Below are 18921 nucleotides of genomic sequence, written 5' to 3'. Positions count from 1 at the left end.
TTTTCTGTACAGCACTTTGTTCCTCTGCTGGGTATTTTCTCTACACCAACTAATACAAGTAAGAAACAAGTCGCCTTCACACTTAGTCAAATGAAGCTGAATTCACTCTTACTTGTAAATGCCTGTTTTTCTTCACTGTATTTTCCTTTTTTAGAAATCAAAGAGCAGTTTTGAGAATATCATAAGTCCTTTTTTGTAATAAATCTAATTATACTTTAGGTGCGATGTCCGAGATTAAACTGAGATTAAACAGAATTCATTTAAACAAGTTGACAGCAATCCATAACCCACAGAAAGTTTACATGTTGGGAAACCACATTAAACTTATTTTGTAAGTATTTTTAATCAATGTGTATTAATAAAAATGTAATGCTTGTAATGTAATGTTTAGAGGGGAAAACACAGTTCATCAACAGATAATTAAGTGACTGTTATACTAAAAGATGTTCATCCACAGCAAATTAAGAATATTTGACCCAAATGTGATTAAGACAATTCTAACATTTGTCACATATTCCAGTAGCTCTGATGGAAACTGCTCGGACACAAACAAGTGGCATCAGTCTGCAAGACACAAAGCTGGCCAGAGCAAGTCTTGCAGATGCGAAGACCACAACAGAGCAGGCCACTGGGGAGATGAAGGCTGCCGCTGAGGGGTGGCCATCACCCACTCCCCAATAATGGGGCAGGCTGCCACATTCAGGTGGTAGAACCTAGTAAAGGCCGAATTGGATGACCACGTTGCCTCTGCACAAATGGCAAAGAGAGGCGCCCCTCAACAAGACACATAAAGTGGCCACCCTGCGGATCAAGTGGGCCTGCACTCCAGAGTGGAGGGGAACCTCTGCCGTCAGCCGGAGCCTTGCAGGGCAGGGGTGGAACAGTAATCCTCTTGCCTGGGACAGGAGGTTCAAACCAGAAGCTCCTAGGATATCCTGTCCAGAAGTTGAAGGATTGCTGAAAACCAAGACATGTGGGCCCAGAGAGTGCCCACCAGGATCAGCATCAACTCCTTGGTCTGAACCCAGTGGAGGCTCAGTGTGAATGGATGCTTATGTATACTGCGGGAGTCCAAGAGTGAAACTCAAGACGTGAAAACAGGCCAGCCTCACTTTAGAGGCCAGCAAGCGTTAGCTCACAGAGCTACTTATTAGCCACCACCAGGTCTTGCTGGCCCTGTAAACCTGCATGAGCATGGGCCATACACCAGATGGGAACCGAGCACTGCAGGCTGGAGAACTCTATGTATTATACATAAGCTGTGGGTAGTGACCGGGCTGGCGGGAATGTCTTTAAAAAGTATCAAGATGTCATGACCAAGGGGGGTCAAAATATTACTCACAGACCCATTAATGGGTGAGAAGTCAGACTGACTGCTTCTGGGGAAAGGATGTCCAAAAGACTGAGAAGTATTTCTTCCACTTGTTGAATATTTTCCCAGTTGAGGCCAGACATATCTTCACTGTCTTTAATGTTGACAGAGATACAAACTATATTTTTTTTTAACTAAAAATAGAAACCAAAGAAACATTTCACAAAGACTGAATAGAACAATCTGAGTATATCAGAGAATATAGACACAAAACCTTCATTTTGCGAATGTTGTTTTCTGTATTTGGATTTTACCTCTGAACTTAATTTCTCTTTTTGATTTGATTTTAAAATCTATCTTGTATTGTGTTGACTTTTTATGACTTTGGTGTGAAAAAACTTTTTTTCTTTTATTATCAGGAGCCCATACCAGCTGTCCCTGAATATGGAGTTTATCTGTGTATTACCAGGGGGGACAGTCTTATTTATCATCTACAAAAAATCTATTTAACAATTCCTCTGACTTTGAACTGAGGGAACACTTAAATGATAACTGATGCCAAATGATTTCTAGATTTTAAGACTCATTCTGCATCACTCTCCTCTATCATTTATAATGTGCCACGTTTTTCTACTGAGCCTTCTGCAGATGTGCTCATACAATCAATGCAATTGACTTATCTTGAAAACAACTATCTTCAACTGTCTACTGGCAGCAGTCAGACAGTGTCTCTTTTATGCTGAGCAGCAGGCAGCAGAACAGTGTGATGTGTGGCTCCCTCAAGTGGTCAGCTCTGGTTTGAGGCCCAGGTTTGTTAGGCCTGGAGTTTGACACCCCTGCTTTAGCAGTTTGCGCTGTTCTTCTTAAATGCTGTGTCATGTACCAGGGTTTGAATTGATTCAAACTCTGAATTCTGTTTTACATTATTTACAAAAATTGTTACCAACTGATTTCAGTTAAAGTAAGGACACTATGGAAAATGAATAAAAGCAGGTATAGACAAAAAGATTTGGAAACAGCAGGTACTGAAATCGGTGGAAAAGAACAATGAAAAAGCTGGTGCTACTTAGCTCTGTGGATTTCTTCTGATCCCATTTCATATCCACACATAAAATGCAAGATATATTTTTTACACTATTGATCTTTTTACATTACATAAATTCTAATTATTGTAACTGTATCATTAAATAAAAACATATCCTGTGATGTGTCAGAAACATGTCACTTTGATAGATTGAATAAGTCAGCTCTCTAACTCTGTGATACATGAACTGTGAAATAATTGCAATACACTGAAGTGGTCATTGAACTTTTTTTTTTTGCTTGTTTTCTCTTTTTTTTTCTTTCAACAGGTGATCCAGGTGATCCTTTAGTGTCTTCACTCCCTGTCCCTCTTCCCTCTCTTTTTTCTTTCTCCCTTTCCTATCCCCCAGTCATGTCTGTCCTGTATGTAATAACTTAAAATAAATAAATAATAATAACAAAGGTCAATCAAATGGACCAACAACGGCCAGCCACAGCCACCCTGGGGCGCACTGACAGAGGCGAGGCTGCCAGACACTGGCGCCACTAGGCCCTCTGACCACCACCAGTAGGCAACGAGTGAAGTGTCTCGCCCAGGGACGCAACGACCGAGACTGTGCAAGCCAGGGCTCGAACCAGCAACCTTCCAATTACAAGGCAAACTCCCAGCTCTTGAGCCACGATCGCCCCGATGGGAGTAGAATGGGAGGGAGAGCCTTCAGTTTTCAGGCCAATCTTCTGTGAAACCAGCTTCTAGTTTGGATTCGGGAGACAGACTCTCTACTTTTAAGATTAGTCTTAAAACTTTCCTATTTGCTAAAGCAAATAGGGCTGGACCAGGTGACCCTGAATCCTCCCTTAGTTGTGCTGCAATAGATGTAGGCTGCTGGGGGATTCCCATGATGCATTGAGTTTTTCCTTTCCAGTCCCCTTTCTCACTCACTATGTGTTTATACACCTCTCTGCATTTCACCATTAGTTATTATTAATTTCTGGCTCTCTTCCACATCATGTCTTTGTCCCCACACCCCAGCTGGTTCTAGCAGATGGCCGCCCCTCCCTGAACCTGGTTCTGCTGGAAGTTTCTTCCCATCAAACAGAAAGTTTTCATATGGTCATATGATTGCTGAGGTTTTCTTTGTGCAATCTATCTTCAAAAAACCGTGTGGCAATCTGTGTGTTCTGTGGCAAACAGATTCCTGTAAGCAGCATGGATTGCAAAAGCTCCTTCCTCATAATAAAATACTGTTTACTTCTTCAAGAACTTAATAAGTGTAATTTGATCAAAAGTAACTGAATATAAAACGAAACACAACAATGGGAAGGACTGAAGAAATGCTGCCATGGTTAGATTTTTTTATCTGGAAGAATCAAAGTACAGACATCAAGACATTTAACAAATGAAAGCATCTGTGTATCACCACTTCTCATTTTGTAATTTCCTGACCTTTTTTTTTTTTTATCTTTCAGTTTCACCTCTGATCTCTGATCTTTACCTCACTCACTGTAGTTCTTCTCACACAGTACTGTACATTGCATATTTTATACAGTAGACAAGGTTAAACAAGCCTTTTTTGATTGGGAGAAGATTTATTTTTAATAATGTTATATTAATAATCCACAACATCACTGCTGAATAAAGCTTAACCTTTATCATTTTTGTTATGTTACAGTTACAGATTTTTAAATAAATCACAACTCTGTAGTTTAGGACACATTTGCCTAACAAGTGAATGGTTGATTACAATGAGGAGACACAAATCCCTTTGGGTGTGTGTCAGGAAGTCAATCTAGTGAGAACTGGAAGCACTTTGACTCAATAAGCTGCCATCATCCATTCACAGGCACTTACAAATTCATAAAGGGCTTGTTGCATTTTCATATATGTTTGCATATTTGATGTAATAAATGCACCTATTTTCCACAGATACAGATATAAAATGAGGAAGAAGATACAAAGCATTATGAAAGCTATGCAACAGTTGGACAAGTAAAAGAGAAAATAAACATGTCTACTTTCATTTACAGTTCATAACCCAAACAGCAGCTCATTTAAAACTTCACTGAATCTAGCATTTAAACATTTGTGAGTATCCTGATTTTACTCAGCACAATGACGTCTTCAGTGGGATTATTGCTTTTGCTTCTCACTTATGCAGCCTCAGCAGGTATGTATGTTTACTAGCCAACAATTATGACAGCTGCAACACTTCAAATATCTGAATGATGTAGGTTAATTCTAGTGTATTGCATTTCCAATATATTTAATTCATATTCATCGATTATAGATCTTTAAAATATGTGCCAAATGTGCACATGCAATATTTATTGAATAGAAAGCCTTTGACACAAATCCCTTTTTCAAAGTTAAAGTTAGTGTTTAAATGGATGTAGGTCTGTAACCGCAAATATAGTGGATATTTAATCAAAACATTTAGGGCTGTGGATCAACACTTTCATATTTCTCAAAATATTCCAACAGCTCCAGCTGTCAGCACTCCAGCAACAACAAGAAATACAAGTAAGGAAATGTCAATGATGAAAATCTATCTTTTCATTTTTATTGTATTTTGTGTTGTTAGACAAAAGAAAGCAATTAAATGTAACATCCACTTTTTTTTAAATGAATAGACTTAAAATAACATTCTGATAACATCCATCCATGTTTTGCCACTTATCTGTACCAAAGTCACAGGGGCAGCAGTCCAATCAGGGTTCATCAGGGATAGCCTGTAGTCCACCTGCAGAGAGCTCTGATGTAAAACAATATGTGGTCCAGCTGGTCTGTGATAAACTTATGCTGTTGTTGGTCTGTCAGCCAGCCATGGAGAAGAACGAAGTTCTAACATGCAAAGAACTGAAGTGAAACTAAGTTTTTAAAAACAACGAAGTGTTCAGCCAATGCCTTTCATTCTCATGCTGAACTTTTTGATCTTTGATTTTTTTTCATTGTTCTCCTGTTGCTGTGGATTCTGGTTCCCTATTCCCATCCTATCAGCAGACATATATTTGGGATTTTGGAGTGCACAGGAACCCATCTGCGGTGGATGAAAAGCTCTCTCTGCTTGCTGTTCTAACAAGAACATGCAGGCAGAGACATATCTCACGCTCCCTCGCCACAGCCTTCAGGTCTTTCAGGGGAGCATCAAGGCTTTCCCAAGCTGGCCAAGAGAAGTAATTTCTCCAGTTATCCCACACCTAGGCACCCAGAAGACATACTTGTCAGATGCCTGAATTACCTTAAATGGCTGGTATTTGATGCTTTTGCTTCTATTCTGAGCACATCACAAATTACTGAGCTCCACAGCCTTTAAAGCTTAATTATAGATAGATCCAATCCAGAAATCCTTAATCTTTTCATGGCTAAAAATCCTGCCCATCCATTCTTTCCATTCAGAGGTTATGATCAGAATTCAGTAAACATAATGTGATTTGATATGCTTGGGGTTTATGCCACTACCTGAAACAAAATGGCAAAAATTTGTAAAAATGCAATCAGGAAATGCTAACGCAGTGCTTCAAAACCCACATAAAATATAAGAAAATAACATCAAACTGAATTTACCCTTACTTTAATATTTAATGTTTTCATTTTCTGCAATAAATAATACAATTTTAAAAAGCAGCAAATACATCTAACCAAATTGTTATTTCGGATTAGTAGAAGTTCAACAACAGAGAAGATTGTAAAAAGTGTTTGAGTATTAACATTTGTCACAATTTCCCAACAGCCCCAGTGGACACTGATTGGACACCAACAAGTAAGAAACGAGTCAGAGTCAAATGAAAATGAATTTACTCTTACTTGTAAATGTTCAATTTTAATTTATGAACTTACAGTTGTTGTAATTTTATTTTTAGAAAATCAAAGAAGAGCTTTGAGAAGATAAAAAAAATATTTCGTTTTGTGTGATAAATAATTATGCTTTAAGTGTAGTGCCAGCTGAGATTAAAAAGAATTCATTTCTAAAGATAGCAATCCAAAACCCACAGAAAGTTTAAGTAAATATGTCATGAAACCACATTAAAACTTATTTCATGAGTAATTTTATTTAACGTACTCCTGCTTTAATGTTTAGAGGGGAGAAAATGATAAATGAAATGAAAATGAAAAATAATAATTGCATCTAGTCCAGCCAAATCAGATAATTAGGTGAATGTTACACTAAATGTTGTTCAACAACAGCAAATGAAGAATATTTGACCCAAATGTGATTAAGACCATCCTAACCTTTGTCACAATATTCCAACAGCTCTGATGGAAACTACTCGGACACAAACAAGTGCACGTGAGAAAAAATGTCAAATGTGTCAAATTAATTTACTTGAAAATGATTTTGTTCTTTATCTTTAGACAAAAATCAATTAACAGTTTTTAAAGTTTGAGATTTCTTTACTTTTAAAAAATGACTATTATATAATGTTGTATATATTGTATAATGTTGTCTTGAAATGAAATATCCATTTCACAAAAGGGCACATAGACCTGCATTATACAAAGTTTGCTGTGAAACTCGGTTTAAAATATGCTCAGTATACATTGAATTGAACATTTAAACAGAAACTGACCGGAAAGTTTGTGTTTAATTTGATCTGACACAATGAAATATAATGTTTGACATTGTACTTCTGTTCCAAAATACAAAAACAGAAATAATATACAAATTTATTTGTAATAAGATTACTAAAGTCAGCATTTTGGGCATGTTTTTTTTTTTATCTGAGTGCATTAATTTCATTAAGTAACCTAAGTAAGACCTAAGTAAAAAGTTGGGGGGGGTTTTTTGTTTGTTTTTTGAACCCGTTCTTGTGTATATTTTAGGTCCTCAACCTGGCATACAGCTTAATGGTGGCATCATCGCTGCCATTGCAATTGGCATTTCCGCTGTTATTGCAACAGTCGTAATAGCCTTTTATGTAATAGCCCGGAAGTGTGGTAAGTTTATTTTTTGCATTTGGGAGTTTGTTTGTTTTTTATTATAGCTCATCTTGTGTACATATCAACTACGTTGTTATTTATGGAAGCCCATTTCGGCCACTAAAAAAAGACAGGATCCATAACTCGAAATTTCAAGTTATTTTCTCAAAATTTCGACTTACTTTTCTCAAAATTTCAGGTTAATAAGTCGAAACTTCGAGAAAATAACTGGAAATTTCAAGTTATGGATCCTTTTTTTTTCTTTTTTTTAGTGGCAGGAACGGGCTTCCATACTTATTAAACAAACCAAAAAGAAAAAAAAGAAAAGGGAAAAGAGGGAATATACATCAAAGAGACACTTAATTTTTTTATGATTATTATAAGCAGGTAAATTATTTTTTAAAAATTGTCAACTTGTGCTACTTTTATTGCAGTGCGTTCAAAAGAAAATGTATCATTATCTCTGAGTTTGTTTTAAACTAATATTCATCTTTTGGCTTAATTTGATGTTTTTACTCTTTCTGCTATATCTTTCATGTTTACTGTGCTATAAATGATTGTGTTTAAGCTTTCTATTTATCCAAAATAACAAGTGCATATGCTCGCACAGTCACTCGTAAATTCTGTTTGAGGTCACTAACACTGACTGTGTTTGTGTGTGTTTTTATAGGTGCAACAGACAGCGAAATCACAACATTTTGCGACATACTTTGCTCTTGTTTGCGCTGTTGTCTGGCGTGCTTTGAGTTTGTGGTTGTCATAATGGAAGATACTGAGTAAAAGAGTTTGCTCTTTGCTCTTTTAGATATTGAAGATTTTTCCATCATACTGTTTTTATTGAATCTTTCTTTTACATCTGTTGTGCTACACATGTTTATTCTTGCATGTTCTAATCCAACATCATTTCTATTTCTGTCAAAGAAAAGACCTCAAAAGTTGAAGAACTGCCATTTCTTCTTATGTTTCACCTACAGATGTTTAAGAAGTTAATGAAACTAAGTGGCATTTATGTTGTGGTTTTCTACAATTAGTGGACACTGCTGTGTGGTTACTACAAGCAACATTCACACAGATCCACACATGCATACAGCACTTTTGAACAATCACTCTTGAAGAGAGTTTCCTTGAATTTTCATGACATTTTCCGTGAAATACTCCATGAACCGCAATCATGTCACACATTCAAATATGAGAGCAGCAGCAGATACTTGGCCAAGCAAAACCTCAGCAAGCTTTCGGGTCTGTTGAGTCTAAATATATCCTTGTCACCCTCATGTGTTTCTATTTCTGTCCTTATTTTTTTCCATGTCTTGTATTGAAATATTCCTCCACTGTAATCAGTTATTATATTTTTGATGTTGCATTTTACATTAATGCTGCATTTTGATTGCAAAACAACTTTACTTTTGGCTTCCTTTGTTGGCTAGAGCTGAACAACTAAACAGCAGGTGGTGCAGTTGTACATTTTATATTTATTATTATTATTATTATTCATTTATATTCACTGTTGACTGTAACTATGCTCAAACTGTTAATGCTATCTTATTTTAATAAACAACACTGTAATATGCAAAACTGGGGTGGCACTTGGGATGGCAATGGATCATTTTAGGGTGGCACTTGCCACCCCATGCCACCCTTCTAGATCCGCCCCTGGTTTAGTTTCTGTTTTCCTTCCTAACCACTCTCATCTAATCAAACTCCTGTATCCTTCAAAAGATATTTTGGTAAGAGTATACTCTTTTTGTATCTGCATTAACAGCAGACATTTTTTTTTTGGGGGGGGGGGGACCTCTTGTGCTCCTCACATCTCCGCACACCAGGTCCTGTCTTCATTCATCCACTTTTTCCTTCCTCAGCTAAAAATACACACTTGTAAAACTAGATAAATACAAATAAACCTACAATAAAACACCAAAGAAGCGTTAGGTGAGTTACATATATCTCACTCATTATTTTCATACGCATTAATAATCATGAGTTTAGAAAAGCAAAAAGAATTTATGGTTTTTGTGGATCCCGTGGAGTCCTGTTCACCTTCTAACTCTTATTTGCATTAGTTAGTTAGTTAATTATTAGTTGGAGGAGCAAAATTGTTATGAAATTCTCAATTTTCAAGTCAGTTCTTTGAAGAGGGCAAAGCTTTGTGTTGCAATCAAAACTGACAAAAAGTGTGACTTACAAAAGAGCTTCCCACATGCGTTTTTCGAAGATGCTTCAACTCTCATCCAAGAAGTTCATTAGTGAGCCCTGAAAGTGCTTTTACACAATAACCTGCATTCATCCATTCATACACACACTCACAGACTAATGAAGGACTTCCTGTACTGCACTTTCATTTATGTTTGCACATATAATTTGATAAATGGATTTATTTTCCATTCTGCTATTAAAAAAATTAGGAAAAAGAGGTTGCTAAAAAAAAAAATCCACACCATTGAATTCTGTTTCCACAGACACACTATAAAGGAGGAAGAAAGTATGGAGCATTGTGAAAGAGAGACACTAGTTTTCACAACCAAAGGAGAACATAGGCACACACAGCACTAAATCTAGTCATTAACCATTTGTCAGCTCCCTGATTTCACTCAGCACAATGAAGACTTCAGTGGTTTTACTCATTTTCTTTCTTACTTACGCAGCCTCACCAGGTATGTTCACTGGGAAACTGTTTTAATAACAGCAACGTTTAAAATAAGTCAGTCAATCAGAGATGTTACAAAGGGGTCAAATTCATATTCGGCCAATAAAGATCTTTTAAAAGATGTGCCACACACATCTCAAGTGGATGTAGGATGGAACAGCAAATAGTAAATATTTAATCAAAGTATTTACAATTGTAAGTCGGTACTTTCATATTTCTCTCAATATTCCAACAGCTCCAGCTGTCAGTGTGCGAACGCCGATAAGAAACACTGATAAGAAAGGACAAAGATGTGTATTTTCATTTGTTAGACTTTTTTATTGTTAAACAAAAGCAAGTTAGTGAATTTAACATTTTTTAATAATTAACTAATGATTAATCCCATTCTTTTTTACTTGGCTATAAACTGTACCAACAGTAGGGTTCGCCATTTCATTAAGACAGGAGTAAAAAAAACATGTCAAGTCAAATGAAGCTGATATTACTGTTGAGTTAATTATCTGTTCTCACTTGTTGTATATTTTAAGACAATCAAAGGACAGTTTTGAGAATAAAACGAATCGTTCTTTTGTGTATTAAAATATGAAAAATAATTCATTTACATGAGTTGTAAATGTTTGATACAGAGATCCAAAACACACAGAAACTTTAAGTAAATATTTGGAAAAACACATTTAACTCAGTGTAATTTAACCTCCATAGTTGTCATTGTTCTTGGCACATCTCGTTTAGATCACGACAGTTCTCTACTCTGTGGTCTGCCTCTTAAATTATTTGTATTACGTGTTAATTACTTTGTTATTTGCAGTGTTGGGTAAGTTACTTTAAAATAGTAACTTAGTTACATTACTAGTTACTTCTCTCAAAAGTAACTCCATTACTTCAAGTTACTCGTTACTTTCAAAGTACCTAGTTACTAGGGAAAGTAACTTTGGTTTTACTCAGAATTCTCTTGTTAATGTGTTGCTTCCATAACTTTGCCAGTCTTCTAGCTTGCTTACTTGCCACAAGTGCACTGTGCCACCTACCAATAGAAAGGAAAAGATAATGTGCATATTTCCACAAGAGAAATCCCACACCTGGACCGTCATTGACTGCTGCCATGATTCTAGCCTACGTCACAGCATCATGTGCGCCTTTTACATCCAACACAAAAACTGCAGTCGTGGTGCTTTCGATTGTACTCAGAACTCGGAAATTCTGCCTTCTGAATAGGAAGATGTAGGCAACACCAGACTGCAGATGAGCTGCATACAGAGCTGGACTGGGACAAAAAAATCGTCCCGGGCATTTTGACTAGAGACTGGCCCACCATTATAGGAAAAATCATAAAGCCTTTGAATGAAAATAAACACAGTGATGTACACTGTTTTGATGGTATATATGCATCAATCTATCAATCGTTCGTTGTAAGATTCAGATAATTATTTTTTAAAAGCGAGACATTTTAAATGAGAATAAGAAAGAAAAGTATTTCTTTGTGCCCCCCTCTCCCTGTTAATGCCCTACCTGCCCCCCTGGCAAAACTTTGCTAGACCCGCCCCTGCACAGTTACCAGCTGTCAGCTATGTAAAAAAGGATCCTGGTGTTATTTGTCTCTCAGAAACAGTTCATAACTTCAACTCATTCATGTCACCTAAAAGGTAAACCTGTTTCTCCATCACCTGTTCAGCTCTGATTCAGTAAGGACATCTCCTGATTTCATCCTCATGTTTCCCTCTCACCAGATAACCAAACCATATCATGACCAGCAGGTTTACAGCTGTGGCTCCAGCAAACATCAGCTGATACTAGAAATTAATATTAAATAAATTCTAACAACAGCTGATCAAGCTTTAACGTGCTGCTGTTGTTTAGCGCGACATCCGCTGGTTTCCTCTTTCGGCGCAAAGTGGGCGATAAACAAACAAGAGAGCCGATCAGCTGATCATTGATCAGTTTTCATGATTGAAGTAGAAATGGGAGAGGGAGGGTGAGAGGATGAGAGAAGAAGAGGCAGCTGTGCAGCAAAGACACAGAATAACTCCAGCTTTGTGCCTTTTTCATTGTAGCTGAATTACGGGACAAACTGTTCCTTTTCACCTCAATAAGAAATGCGTAATATTTTCTCTGAATACCAGGCGGGACGGTTGGCAACTCTAATAACTTATAAACAAAATAAAGTTCAACATCAGTAACATCATAGCACCCACCCAGCTGTATAGAAACTCCGTCAAGCTAGCTAGCACGCAGTATGGAAAAAGTCAGAATAACGAAAATAAACTCCACCTAAACTTGGTTCATATCTGACCCAGATAGACTGCAGGTCATAACTTCTTACCTGAAGTTCAGTTCACACTTGGACCGGTGGCCGCCTCGGGTCTCTTTTCCTCCCTTTCCTTCATCCACCTGCTGGCCTCCACCACTTGCTAATGTTACTGAATCTGTGGAACCTCCGCGATAGCCACCACACGAGGTAATGAGTAACGACCCTATCTAAATCCCAGTAACGACTAACGCGTTCCTGATTTTGGCATAATAACTAGTTACCGTGCTCGTTACCACAATAATAACGTAGTTACTGTAACGCGTTACTTAATAACGCGTTAGTCCCAACACTGGTTATTTGTATAATTAAAGGAAAAAAACAGAAGGAAAAATGGAATGGTCAAAAAAAATTACAGTATTATATGTACCATGATTTCAAATGCACAATATAATACATTTTCACTTTTTATAAGTGTTGCTAATTTGACAAAGTGCATCAAAATAGCTACTAAATTATTTTATGATTGTTTTAAGAAGGTAAATTATGATAGGTATTTGTCAAATCTGCTAACCTGTAACACACTGAATTTGTTACTTTTATTCATCTCCAGGTGTAGCTGCATCATCTCTCAGCTTTTTCTTGACTAATATTTACATTTTGGGTACATTTCATGTTTTTAGTCTTTCAGACTAATCTTATCTTTAATCATGCTTGTAAAAGATGATTTTTAAGCTCTTTAACATTTTATACAATGTTACTACATACCTATAAATTATCCATGCATGACTTTTTACACAGTGCGTGTGGGTATGCGTGTGTGCGCATGTGCACGTGCGTGCACGTTTTAGGGGGTGGGGGGATAAAAGTCCAGCTGACTCTTTTTCCTACCTGGTGATAACACTGTCATAAAACCATGTCAATAATTAATGTGGCCTTTTGTGTGTTTTCCTTACACACACACACAAACACACACACACATCTGGTGTTACTAGACAGAAAGTGTGTGTGCGTATTGGTGAGAGGGAGCAGAGCTGTTCAGACTTCGCCCTACCTGCAGGAAACTGTCGCTCAGTCACTACATTGCCAACACTGCAACCAGCCGAGGAGCTTCGCACCAGCCCCTGAGTACAAACTGGGGAAACTGTGAGGAAGGTTCACAGCTGGTGTGGGTGGGAGGCACACAACAGCCTAATAGTCTTCACTAATCCCAGCTCTGTTCAATACAACATTTCCTTACAAGAGCAACAAGACAGGAGTGACTGTGGTGAGTGTGCTGGTTTACCTGAGGCTGAGAATGGTTTTTGTATTGCTTTCTGTGTTTTGGCCAGTGTTCACTTTGACAGACACACACCCACTGAGTCTTTCCAGTTTCCAAGGATCACCACACTGGGAGTAATGCTGCTGGGACAGTTACTGCCTCTCCTGTGGGATTAACCCTCTTCTGTTTAAAGGTCAATCTTTGTCTTGTCTGGTTAGTTTCACCCTGCAATCTTAAACTTTTTACTTATATCACATTAATAGTAATGGGTGGAATATTCAGTTCCAATTTGCTGTTAGCCAATGCATTTTCTTGCTGATGCTCCATCCAGGGACATGACACTGGCATTGTGATGCTAACCACTGGTTTTGGCCCATCTCACCAATCTGGCCAGATATTTTGAGTTCTCTGCTCGATGGTAATGACAGAACAGCCGGGGTGTTTCTTTGGTACTGTTCTCCTTCTGACCACGGTTAACTCTTTTAGTTTTATCACTCTCTTCTGCATTACATCAGTTTTAAAGCAACCTTTTTTAACCTTTATCTAATCCCATATTTCAAATGAATAGATTCACTTGTGACCACTTTGTCCTATATTTTGACTACTAATCAATCCATCACAATGATAGTTTGACGTCTGAGTATTGGAATGCAAGATGGCCTGAATGAGTCAAGCTACAGGAGAGAAAAGTGAAAAACCCCAACACTGCTGCTTCAAGCTGCTGACGCTCCACACACTGAATGTGAGTTTGAGCAAAAACACGCCTCAAAGGAAGTATCAGCCACCTTTAAACCGAGCTTTAAAGAACCCGTGTGAGTCATTCTTACAGGAGCGAGATCAGAGAGCTTCAGAGGTTCTCTGCAGTCTGCACTCGGAGAAAACTCAAACTATTCTGTCTGGATCATCAGCAGCCAGTGTGTGTCATTTGCAGAGACTCAGAAAAACACACCAACCACAGTTTCAGACCCATTGATGAAGCTGCACAACAACACAAGAAGGAACTTCAGGAAATTTCGGAGATATTAAAGAAGAAGTTGAAGGTTTGTGAAGAAGTCCAAGTGAAGTTTGATCAAACAGCAGAACACATTAAGGTCCAGGCCCGACACACAGAGAGGCAGATTAAGGAGCAGTTTACGGTGCTTCACCAGTTTCTAGCAGAGGAAGAGGAGCCCAGGCTGGCTGAACTGAGGGAGGAAGAGGAGCAGAAGAGTGGGATGATGATGGAGAAGATGGAGGCTCTGAGCAGAGAGATAGCAACTCTTTCAGACACAGTCAGAGCCACAGAGGAGGAGCTGAGAGCTGAAGACGTCTCATTTCTGCACAACTACAAGAATGCATTGGAAAGAGTACAATACTGCCCCCTGCTGGATGATCCACAGCTGCCCTCAGGAGCTCTGATAGACCAGGCAAAACACCTGGGCAATCTGACCTTCAACATCTGGAACAATATGAAGGACATGCACTGAAAAAAAAGTTCTTTCAATTTACTTGATTTTATTGTGTACATCGGTCCCACATAATATGAATAAGTATGACTGACTTAATTTTCCACTTTTCCTCAAGTAATTAATGCTTGTCACATCAAAGTATTTTATTTACATCAGATTACTTTAAAAAAATCATGTTTGATGTACTAATATTAATCTATTATCATAATATCAATGTATTGCATAATGTCAATATATTTTAATATTTAAACTCCAACTTATTTTTATTTGCCAGTGGTACGCAATGATATTATGTAATGTAAACACATTGCAATTATGTTCTTGCAAGACAAATTATGGCTTTAAATCCTACTTAATTTTTTCAATTGAAATATTAACTGATCATTATTGACAAAAAAGGCAAAGACTGAGTGCTACTGAACAATACACCTTTATTAAACTGTAACAGCAGTGAAAGCAGCAATTCTGCCATGAACAAGTCCAAAATCGCATCCATATAAACTTGTTAACACATTTTTAAAGATAGCCCGCAGAACTAACTAAAAGAAAAAGTTAGTTTGAGAATATATTTGCAAATGTTTCACAAAAAACTGACCTTAGCAGCAAATAAAAGAAAGTGCTTATAGATGATCCTGTCATCTCTTACATATAACATTTGTATTAATTACACAATTGAAAATGTAAACTAAATTAAGACTACCTGAAAAAAAGCAAAACGCTTTTATGAATAAACAGATTTACACAAATATAACTTGTGTGTTATTTGACAACAGTTTCAGCTTCTGTACAAGTATTTACCTGTACAAGATTTCAACTAAGTTGAGCCTTAAATGACATTGTTACATAACTAATACCAAACACCTACATGAATTTTAATCTTCATTTTAAACATGTAAGCAGGACATTAAGGTTGATTTAGAACATATTGCTAAAAATCGTCAGTAAAAATTTCTTACAACACGATACCAAAAGGAAAAATCATCCTGCATTGCAGTCACATGAGGGGAAAGCAATAAAAACATAAGCAGTATAACGTTACTGAACACAAAATGAAAAACTGCAAAGAATTGCAGAAGTGCAGTCTTTGACTTCTCAATGAAACAGATGGTTTTTTTAAAGCAAGAACTTTAGAGAGTTTAGCTCCATCCAGTTCCATGAAAACCTTCTGGAAAACATCAAAGTTGTAGCGAAGGTCCGCAGGGTAGGCAAGGTTTAATGCATACATGAGTCCAAATAGCATTATCACAGCAAATGCTACATTATCCAAATTCTTCGCCACCCTGATGCCTGCAAGGACAACTCTTGTTCATCTGCTGAAGCTTGCTCTTTAAGAAGATAAATTCAAACAGTGGTGTCTTCAACAGTCTCACTGATGGCACGTTCTTCCATGCCCTGTAAAAAAGAAGCCATGTTAGTCATTTCATGCCAAGTAAGTAATATGACACACTGTGGAAAGTCCGAAAAAAAAGAAAAAAAAAAGACAAGTACATACCACATACTCCTGGATAAGCATGCCAGGGTCTTCACCCATGTAGATACACACTCAGCATCAACATCTTCACACTGAAATGAAATGTATGTAATTAGCATCTTCATTCAGCCCTTGTCCTTCATTTAAGTTTTACTAGTGTACTTTACATGAATGTTTTTAAAGTAAAGGCACACAAATTAATAATAGGTTTACTGGCAATTAATAATAAGTTGACAAAGTGAAGGTTAAAAAAAACAAGCAGATGTAAAAATACAAAATGAGAGAATTTATCATAGGAAAACATTTGAAATCTTCCACAATTGTAAAGTTTCATCCAAAGAGGATCATGTTAAGTGAATGTTGAGGCTTTATCACTTACATTATCCATTTATGCCACAATTCTTTTCAGTATTAGTCCAAGCTCTCCTCTTCTGTTGACCAACTTCACCAGGTTGTCCAAGTGGAGAGCCAGCTGAGCCAGGAACTTTGTCTGAGGGGGGATGGTGGCAATTCTCTTAAACTCAGCGTTGATCTGAAAAAAATGAGCACAGAGGAATGAGCTTCAAAGGTTTAATACCTGGAAGAAGGCCGCAATCACTCATGCTGAAGAAATGGGCTGTCAAATAACAACTGTGCCTTAACCATTTTAGGCTAATACCACAAGAACACCGTGTATGAGGCAAACCTTACCTCATGGAAATCAATTAGAGCAGGCCATCTTGCCATGAAAGCCTCCACCATTGGTGCATCACGAACAACTTCATGTCTTCTGTATGAAAAAGTCTTTTCCATCTTGAGTTTCACCAACTCTGTTACTCTTTTTTTATGTCCATGTGGTGGGCTTTGACATGTCAATAGCTTTAAGAGTCCCTTTGTCTGCTACTTCTGAAACTGAGGTGAGGTTAAGAAACTCATTCCCAAGCAAGGAATCCATAAACTGAAGTCTGAAACTGCCCTGAAGACAACACTGTCTCTTGACTTCAACGATGAGATCCTCAGTTGATTCAGGCGCTCCATTAGAGAGTGAGCCTTCGACAGGTTCCGTCAGCCAAAACAGTCTTTAGGACCATAGGACTCCCCATAGGACTCTGTAGGAAAAAAAGAATTACATATCAGACATTCAGAAAGAATCCTTTCAGTTTAGTTTTCATAAAGCTATCCATACCCAATACTCAAAGTTATAAAGATCAGACATAAAAAAAGAAGAATTTATTTAATGAAATACATGCTACTGAAGCTATTACACTTATATGAACACCTTTTATTTCTATATGCCTTTTTAAAGTCACAATGTGGACTGATCCAATCTCATAGTCAACCAATGGATAAGTATCAAGGAGTTCACAGAGTGTATATTCTTGTGGATACTGGGCTGAGCTCAAAAGCTCTGTGGTGCTCTCTGTACCAGCCACCAAGCTCTCTGACAATGTAGAATATGCTGTGGTACAATGCAGATATGGTTTTTCAGTATTCTGGCAATCCACCTGCTGCCCTTTGGGCCAGTACCATTCCATTTCTATACGTTATGCCCTTTAATGTCACACACTGTGCAAGGTTGACCTCTAGAATGTCAGGGAATATGTACCTAATAATAATAAGCTATCTCCTCTTTAAGCAAATCCACTAGAAAGGCCGATACAGCTGAGACCTCTACTTCAGACTTGCCAAGAGATGGGGAGTTTAGATGGTAAGCTATCATCATCTGATGTTTTGACTACTGTAATCATAAAGGTAAAAATTCCACCATCACAAAAAACATTAATTTTAATTGAAAAAAGATATTCCAGTCCAGAAGAGCATCAATGGTTTCTTTAAAGTACCAATCTTTCTCTCATTTATACATAATGTTTTGAGAAGCAGCTCACATATGTTCTACACAAAGTAGAAAAAAAGTGGGGGAAAGGGTCCTAATTTTTGTTAGGACAATGTTGGAAAATTCACAATACATCACTTAATAAGACATACTCTGTTGAACAAACTTATCTCCTTGTAGATATCTGCTGTATTATTTGGGCTTAACCAATAGAATAGTCAAGTAAGTGACACTTCACCTAAAACAATGACTAAATGGAAAAATGATTTGGCATTTATGGGCACAGGTTCTTAAACCCACGTCTAAGGTGGCAGGATCCTTATTATAACTTGAGTGTGTGTCCTCAGCAAGAATTAAGGTATGGCACTGTGCTCCCAGCTTCTTAAACTCTGACGGTTACAGCCAGACTAATTAGCCACTGTAGCCATAACTAGCACGAGTAACACAAACACTATTGCGCTCTCTCAGTGACGTTTTAACTTGCTAAGCCATCAAAAACGTCAGTGCTCTCTGTCACATGCATAAATTCCATATCTGACCGACAACAGCTGCTTTCTCCCGACTATGTGCAATTTGTTAATATTTTTCAGCTTTAGCCACAAAGCTAATACCAACTTTAGCTAGCACTGTAAAAACAACATGTAGATGCATTACAGACTACTATTTATATAGCATGCACTACAACAATTCTGTGAAAACGTACCCAACTAAAACAAATGTATTTAAATTACTTACCTTCTCAGTATGCCTGACTCAGTGCCAAAGGTTGCATGTGGCTGAACAGTC

Source organism: Astatotilapia calliptera, chromosome 3 (genome assembly GCF_964374335.1).
Source record: "Astatotilapia calliptera chromosome 3, fAstCal68.1, whole genome shotgun sequence".
In the NCBI taxonomy this organism is placed as follows: Eukaryota; Metazoa; Chordata; class Actinopteri; order Cichliformes; family Cichlidae; genus Astatotilapia; species Astatotilapia calliptera.
Note: the sequence above shows the minus strand (reverse complement) of the source record.